The sequence below is a fragment of the Mesocricetus auratus genome, unplaced genomic scaffold, assembly GCF_017639785.1.
Source record: "Mesocricetus auratus isolate SY011 unplaced genomic scaffold, BCM_Maur_2.0 Super-Scaffold_100027, whole genome shotgun sequence".
NCBI classification, from domain to species: domain Eukaryota; kingdom Metazoa; phylum Chordata; class Mammalia; order Rodentia; family Cricetidae; genus Mesocricetus; species Mesocricetus auratus.
The window spans coordinates 12761091-12769858 of NW_024429208.1; the positions used below are offsets into that span (position 1 = coordinate 12761091).

The 8768-nt window shown below is 46.8% G+C and overlaps 1 protein-coding gene across 2 annotated transcripts in view; it reads right to left on the reverse strand.

Annotated features, from left to right (window-relative positions):
• Positions 1-6433, reverse strand: part of Pcdh15 (protocadherin related 15) — a 1295283-nt gene extending 1288850 nt beyond the window's left edge. For both annotated transcript variants that reach the window (XM_040732064.1, XM_040732063.1), the window contains exon 1: positions 5722-6433. The gene's annotated coding sequence lies outside the window, so the exon portion shown is untranslated. The remainder of the gene's footprint in view (positions 1-5721) is intronic.
• Positions 6434-8768: the final 2335 nt, after the last annotated feature.

An 8768-nucleotide genomic window follows, 5' to 3' on the forward strand; every position in this document is an offset into this window, starting at 1 on the left:
TGGTTTCCTTGTGAAACTTTGCAAATTTTCTTCAAAAAGTTGATTCCTTTGTGTAAGTCAGACCTCCTAACTTAGCAGTATTTTCTCACATGGAAGGTTGGTAGGGGCTATTGTCTCACTGACCATCTCCTTATTTTAAATATTATATATGCATTACCTAAACACATGTCCTCATAGGTCACACTTATCCCTCGTAGTTTTTAATCAAATACACCTAAATTTTTGTAAATGTGATGATCGTGATGGGTTTTTGATTCCCTATTACACACCAGATGTGACCTCTATGTCACAATCCACAGTGCTTTAAATACCAATGACAATATGCCCCTGGTTAAACACACACCATATTTATTTTTTATTTAAATTAGAAACAAGCTTGTTTTACATGTCAATCCCAGTTCCCTCTCCCCCCCTCCTACCTTGCCCCCACCTCCCAACTTCCTATGCTATCCTCTTACTGCTCCCCAGGAAGGGTGAGGCCTACCATGGGTGATCTTCAAAGTCTGTCATATCATTTGGGGCAGGGCCTAGGCCCTCCCCCATGGCACACACCATATTTAATCCAGAACAAAAGTAGTGCTTGCTGAAATTGTGTGCATTCTTTAAATATTACTATTTGGCTTTTTAGCAAGTTTGTCGATAGAAGAATAATTCTTATATGTTTGATTGTAAAAACATAGCATCAGATTATATTGCTTCACAAAGTAAGGTTAGAAAAAGATGAATCTATAGAGGCTCGAAAAAAATAACCCTTATTTCATAGTGGTTAAAAGAAATAAAGGATCTAGCAACCAGAGAGTAGTGGGAACATGGAAGGGGCTTGGGGGAGGGTAGCTGTGAGGATTGAAAAGGGGAAAGGAGGAGGAAAGTGATGAAATTCTATTTCAATTAAAAGCAAAATAAAGAATAAAATACAAAAAGTATGACATTTTGCTAAGACGTGGCCAAGGTGATATACTTTTTAGAAAATAAATATATTTCATTTTTAAGTTTTAAAGCTATAGGTTGTAATAGAAAAAAGCACTTTTTACCTGGAACCAAGTTTTTAGTTGGTTCCAGGTTGGTTCCAGGTACTTCCTAACACTCAAAGAAAATATGGTATGAACCCAAAACCCCTGCTTCCTGTCACATGGAGGGATTAAGACTTGATACAGTGAAGTCTTCTAGTCTGACCCCACTGGAAACTGCAGCAGTCTGCAAGAAAACAAAACCAGAGGACTGGCATATAACACACTCCCATGGTCTACTGTCTGGATTTGTCAATGGTAATGTTCTATTCACATTGCTCAGAGCTGAGTTTTCACAAATATCCTTGTTTCCTATTTTAACCTGAAGGCTTTGGATGAGCTCTAGTCCTCTAGGGATGCCATGTGAAGTCCCCAGATGTCTAAAAGACTCAACAGCTGGCCTTATGAGCAAGCCACTTGTTGGCTGTGATGCATTGGTAATCGGTCTTATTCAAGTATCTGAATACAAGTGGTACATGCTAAGATTTACCTTTTTCTAGTGGGTCTTTATAAAATGAAATGCAAACCTGTTAAGAAATCTGATACTGTATTAGTTTGAATGGATACACCTAATTTTGAGGTAGCATTATGAACTCAATGTAAACACAGAGGGGGTGTGTTTGAGGAGCCATTTTAATCTGGAGAACCTAAGGGAGAAGGGAGAATGCACACAACATTGTAATTGATTGAGAAATGGGTATCTCTCTTAGATGCAAAAATCATCTTAAGAAATCCTCTCTTTGGGGCCAGAGAGATGGCTCAGCAGTTGAAAGCACTTGCTGCTCTTGTAGAGGACCTGGGTTTAGTTCCCAGATTCCACTTTGGGCAACTCACAACCACCTCTAACTCCAGCTTCAGAAAGACCTTATGCCTTCTTTTAAACTCAGTGACATCATTTATTCTCTCTCTCTCTCTCTCTCTCTCTCTCTCTCTCTCTCACACACACACACACACACACACACACACACACACACACACATACACACACACACACACACACACACACACACACGATAATTAGTGTGAGGAGATAAATCCCATCTTTTAATTAGATAATGAGAAAGAACTCAAATGATAGAGTCCTGATTTCATCTTCTCAGTGAACAAGTCTTTAAAAGCCAAACCAAAAAAAAACCTTGTCAATAGTGATAATGGGATGTCTTACCTAATACTTATTAGCTATAGATTAGAAAAATCATTATTAGAGAAAACTCCATTGTGACCGTTGGCTTAACTTCAGCTGAAAATGTATCAGCATGGACATTTTCAGAATCGTAGGCTTCACAATAGTGCCACCATGTGGCAATTCCCTTCCGCCCCATGGGTGGGGAGGAAGGGGTGTGTAGATACCCACAAACACAAGCACCTTCATATTGCATGCATGGAAGGAACCTTGTTGGCGATCAGGGCTATCTCTCTGTTTACCCAAGCCGCTTTGCCAAGGCACCAGTGTCGGCAGTCCTCCATAGCATTCCCTCTTCTCATCACTCATCACTCCTGTGCTGGGTTAGCACAAGAAAAAAAGGCAGCCCTCCTTCCCACTTAGACAGCCTTGTCAGGATTAAGCTAGTTCCTTCCATGATTTCCTTCCCAGATTCCCAGCTTCGCAGAGTTTCTTAGAGCACCAACTGCCACACATCTAAAGAGGTCTCTGGAGGTTCAACAGAACACTAAACTCACCAATAAACTTCTACTCTAAGTAGTTCTGAGAAGGCACATCTCATTAGAGCACACCAGATACTTTCAAAAAGTAAATTCAAGATGCACATAGAGTTAGAGTTTAACCAACCAAGCCTCAGATAGATAGAGCATGTGGCACTCCGGGTAAGCTCACTTTTACAAAGTGGCATCCATGTGTACATGTGTGTTAGACACATACACACACACACACACACACACACACACACACACACACACACACACACACAGATATCCTATTTCCACATGTGCTCCTGCGTTGTTACTATGTAATGTCTGCTGTGGTAGAAATCTACAAGAGCTTGCAACTGACAAAATGTGAGTTCCACAAAAGGAGTATCCCATAAGAAGTCAGTGTTAAGCAAATAGCATTGACACTGCCTAGCCTGCACACCACATAGAATACCACAGTATAAGGTGACCTGTTTACTTCGGATGGACAGTGGAAGGTCTGATGACTTTCATGAAAATGCCAAAACAGACCAAAGAAATGTCAGTGTGCCCAATTGCCCTTAGAGCATTCTCCTTACTTTTGTCTTCCTGAAGCTTTACTATTAATGGAGGAGATATTCCTAGACAAAAACTGATTGTTGGTATTTTGGGTATTTATAATGTCCGTTTGTATATTGTCACAGAAGTTACATTAACTGTTCTTCCCCATTAAGAAAAAAATGTAAACAATCAGTTTTAAAATACTTAAAAACGTGTTCTTACTCAATACAACACAACTCCCAATCATTACTTCCAGTTATTACATAATCATGCTCATCAATATATTGATCAAATTGTCCTCTCGTCAGACTCCTCAATACATTTATAGTTATCGCCATCAGTATCTTGATCAACTTTCATTTATACAGGCTCATCCATACACTAAAAAACTTGTCATGTGTTGAAACTGGTTACATATGATACATTAGTATTGGAGAATAGTCACCTCCCCACAGGATTGACAGAAGGTCCATGGTGTAGACAAGGGAACACAAGGTAAATTCAAGAAGATAAGCATGTCCAAGGAACACAACCTGACATTCCCTCATGGGAAGCAGGTCCATCAGCACTAAGCCTATACTGGTCACAGGAGGTCTCTTGAGGTAGGACATCAGTGTCACCCAAGGAGCTAAACTGGAACCAGTGAATCAGAAATTTCTGAACCTCTGTGTTAGGGTCTAGTTGTCCTTCAGCCTCAGGAATGAACAGATAGAAAATAACTATTCCACTTCAGGAGTTTACTCTTGAGAATGAATCATTTATTATTTGTAAATTGATTGCTGCACAGGAGCGCTTGTTTTCGTGGGAGGTTCAACTCTTTTCTGGTTATGGATCCACCTTGGGCTACATCTCCTCAGAGACATCCCACATAAGACTAACTCCTGCTGAAGATCACTCACACTTTGCACGCATGCATGAGTGCACACACACCATCACACTCACACCTTTCCTAGTTTGGCTTCAATTCTCATCCCTTTCCAGGCTCAATTCACCCTAAGTACAGTCCATGTCTCTAGCTTAGCATGACCTCCTGTGAATTCTACTCTCCCTTCCTCTATAGACCACATCTGCCACAGAAGGCTGCCTTCTCAGTATCTGTGAAAGGCACTGCCCAAGTATTAAGCTGCTCAGGGAACTCCTAACTCTTGAGCTGCTCTATGAGGAAGAACACATGATCAGAAGTTCATGGTCTTGACACTGACTGAAAGCTACAAGCCATGGGAGTAAATGAAAACCAATGAGGGTAGAGAAGGCACGAGAAAGAGCAGGAGAAATAGAGGGGAGAGGGGCGCAGTCCAGGTAAGGGCACTTATTGGGAAGAGGAAAAGGTTTAAAGGCCAGTTCTTAGACCTCCTGCGTCTCTGCCTTGCAGGGCATCTTGGAATTGACAACACACACGTGAGGAAGTAGATAAACCCATCCAACATTATTCTATTACCACAAATGAGATTGGAAATGAAATGTAACAGCAGTCTCTCTGTGGAGCCAAGCATTGCAAGCTTGGAATACTAACTAGTTCATTTATTCCAGTGATTACCATATGTAGTTCCGAAGCACCAAGTCCTGGTTTCCCATAAGCCACCTCCTGAAAGTTAACTCTATCCATCCAGTCTGACTTTTAAATTCCCCCCCACTGTTAAAAATAGCAATTCCCAAAGTGAGACAGTGGTTTTGGCCTTTTGGGACCGTTTATACTTTTAGCTACTATACAAGAGTCCAGCTTGGTTACGCACTGTGTATGAACTTCTACCGCATATACCTAGTCTGGTCTTGCCACAAAATTATCTAAAGTTGTTTTTACTACTTACCAATCTTAACTGATAAGTCTGAAATTTTAAATTAAAAAGAAAACCTTTAAGTCTGGAAACAGAAAAGGTTATCACTATGCCTTGTACTCTGCACACTGCAGAAGTGTGTGTGTGTGTGTGTGTGTGTGTGTCTATGAGAGAGGGAGAGAGAGAGAAAGAGAGAGAGAGAGAGAGAGAGAGAGAGAGAGAGAGAGAGAGAGAGAGAGAGAGAGAGAGAGAGAGAGAATGTGAACACACTATGTCCTTTATCCTACCCTTTTAAAAAGCCGCATCTTCCTTCTGCCTGCCAGTATGGAAACCTCATGCCTCCATTGACTTCATGTGGACCTCACGAAAACTTGCTACAGGGAAACTTTTGGGGAAGAAGGAAGGAGATGCTGAGCTGTGCTAGCAGCCGTACATCAGAGGGACATTTATTTCCCATAATTCTTACCCACAGGAAACACGTCTTTCAATAAACTATATCAAATCAAGTTAAACATCACCGAAATCTCAAAGTATCAACTTCTCTGGGTTGCTCAAGACCCTCATCTCGGGGTCACTGAGCATTCCGGTGGGCAGTGGAGGTCGTGCCTCGCCAATTCGTGGGTGCTCTGGGTTCCCAAGAGAAGTGGTGAGCGAGCAGAGGGGTGGGTGAGAACCAGGTTTCAGAAAAACAGACTGGCTTTTGAATTCTGAGCTGGGCCTGGGACTGGGGATCCCAACTGATCGCCTACCTTCAGGCTCAGGCGAGCGCCGCGGCGTCCTCTCTCTGAGCCTCTGCAGGCACAGCAGCACTGATCCCTGCCGTGGAGCCCAGGTCCCGCAGAGCGTGCCTGCCCCGCGCTGAGCTCTCCACTTGTTCCCAATTGAGAAGCAATCAGCAAGGTGATTAACATCCACTGTGCTTGCACCCGAGTCCCTCAACCGTGTAGCTCCTCTTCTCGCTCTCACCCAGCTCAGTGGAGCCGCAAAGGGTCACCCGGGGAGTCCCGGCCGCAGTTCCTTCCCTGTGCTCGCCAGGACCACGCTGCCGCTCGTGCCGCACCTCTCACTCGCGCGCCCGGCAATCCGCTCACCAGCAGGCCTGGGGACACCGCGCGGGAAGGATCGATTCAAACCGCGGATTCCCGGGGAAGGCAGAGAAACTTTGATGCTGCCGCTGCACCCGCACGCTGCGGGAGAGGAAACCAAACAAGTTGCAGGTGCAGATTCACCGAGGCGCCTTGCCTGGCTCGGAGAAAAATCACCAGGCACCTGAGCTCGGGAGACCGCTCTGTGCTCCACCGGCGTCCGCGGGCGCACCTCGCGGTCCTTGATCTGCGTGTGCAGCGGAAGGCGCGGGGACGCCTAAGGTTCACTGCCAGGCGCGAGTGGCAACGCAACTCCGGCTGCCTAGGATGCTGGGACCCAGCGCTGATCAGAACCAGACCCTACGCAGTGCCCGGCCACAGCGGCGTCCGAGCTGTCGCCTGCTGGAGCGGAGCGGAGCGGCTTTCTCCCTTCCAGCAAAGGGACAGCTCCAAAGTCGAGTCTCCTGCGCAGCGACCCACTCCTTTAAAGGCCCGAGAGGACGTCAGAGGCTGCCGGGCCCGCGGGGCGAGCGCCAGGTCTACCCGCCCCACCGGTTGCAGCGCTCGGCCGGCCGACTCAGCCGCGGAGAGCCCCGGGCTCCGGGTGGGGGTGGGGGTGGGAGCGCGGATGGCGCACGGGGTCCGAGGCCCACGGGTCCTGCAGGGCGGCACCGCGCGTCTTTGCGCTGATGGAGCTGAGACCCGGTTCTGGCCACTGTGCGCGCGCGCCGCTGACTGGGTCGCCCGGGCGCTCAACACCTGGTTCTGGGAAAACACACTTTTCTGGTTTGCTCTTGAGTCATCGCTGATTCATTTGGCCGAGCTCAAACCCACCGAGGCATCTTTTTAGCTTAACAGGAAAAAAAAAAAAAAAAAAAAGATTTTAGGCTGTCCGGTCTTGAAACCCTCCGTGAAGATAATACGGTAACTTCCCGCAGCCCCCGCTGCCTACTTGGCAACCCAGGGACTGTAAGTGGAAAATGTTCACGTGTTCAAACGTCCCACACACGCATCCAGCTTCCCAGACACATGGCCACTTACTTTCAGACACTCATCAGTGACTTAAGAGCTTTTGCAGGGGGGAGTAGTATTCCTTAAAAAGAAAGAAAGGAAAAAAAAATAACAGCTTGCGTTAAGTGACGTATTCCAAGGTTTCCGTAGCAATTTCCAAATTGGCTGTGAGGAATGAAAATACCTTTACATACGTGTAAAATAGAGCCCGTTTCACACTGGTTTTACGTTTTCAAGCACCATGACGTGATATTTTAAAGATGCAGAGTAAGCAGAGATTGCGTACATAATCGGGGAGGCAAAATTTAAAAAAAAATCCCATTTCTACCGCGTTTTCTTAATCCGCTTTAGGAAAAGGCAAGATGGTCAGAGCTCCATCCTTAATGTCTGCGCCCTGTCAAGCGTCCCTGTCGACTCCTAATAGTAACCTGAGGACGGCGAAGAACACAAGACCTCAACACCAGAGGAACCTGAGGGGCGAAAGCCAGGTGCTACTGGCTTTCCTCCTCTGTGGGCTCCCCTCATTGTAGTCACTTGAAGCCTTTTAAAGCGACATCACGACAAATTCCTCCAGACAGCCGGCTCCTTTTTTATTCCACCTGTACTGCCCAGTATGTCTCCCTCTAGCGGCCATCCCCTGGAAAACAGGCACTACGAGAACTCCAGCTCCGCCTCACCCCTACCCATCTACCCACCCACCCCCACTAGCCTTTTCTGGTCCTCCAGTCTTCCCAATCTTTTCCGCTTGTTCCCTCCCCATCTAACCCGCACCGCCCCGGTCCTCTACTTCCTCTTCTGTATTCACCTGGAGTACCACAGACCTTGAGTTCCCCCTCCTTTGGTCCTGACCCTGAGAGGTCTACTCAGACTCAGTGGAAGGACTTTGGGAACTTAGGAAACACAGGTTTGGTCGGTGCCTGCAGGTAATACCCATACTGGGATGGCTGAGGCAAGAAGGATCGGGAAAGAGTCCGGGTCAGATGGGGTCACACAGCAGGACCCCACCTTAAAGACAAAGCAAGTGGCACTGCAAACCGAGCACATCAGCTGGGCGGATCAGCTTGCATCTTTATTCATTTAAACAGTTGGATGTGAGAAGAGCTGAATGGAGAAGTTGGGGACAGGGTTCCTTCTTTGGTTCGCTGAAACAGACCTTCCTGGTTGAAGGAAGAGCAGCCAACAGGACGGCTGAAGCCCTGGATTCTGCATTCTGGCCTCTGCTCTCCTGAATCTGTCTCAGGTGCTGTCAGAAGCTTGCTGGTGGCTGGGATCACTCGACCCCATGCTGTGAGAAAAGCTACTGGATTCATCATCGCCTCAGTTTGGACCAGGACCTGGGTGGATGTGAGGACCAAAACACTCAGGCCGACTTGGCTGCCACAAAGGCACCAGATCGTGTTGTGCCTTGTGCCTTCAACCACCGAGATAGAGAGTAGGAGGCGGGTCAATATCTGCTTTATTCTAATCATTAGGGAGGCGGGGCAATGTCTGCTTTATCCCAGTCAATCATTAGGCCACAGGAAAGAAGTTGGAGATGCCAACCACTAAAGGACTAGGTTCTCCCAGCCTGTAGGTGGCAAGAAGAAGAAACTCCCCCGAAGTGGCAGCGCCGGAGCGTCCGCTGGCCACACCCCTCCTGGACGCCTGTGTGTGCAGAGCTGCGGACCGCAGGAGGAAGCAGCCCAAACGGTCCAGTTGCT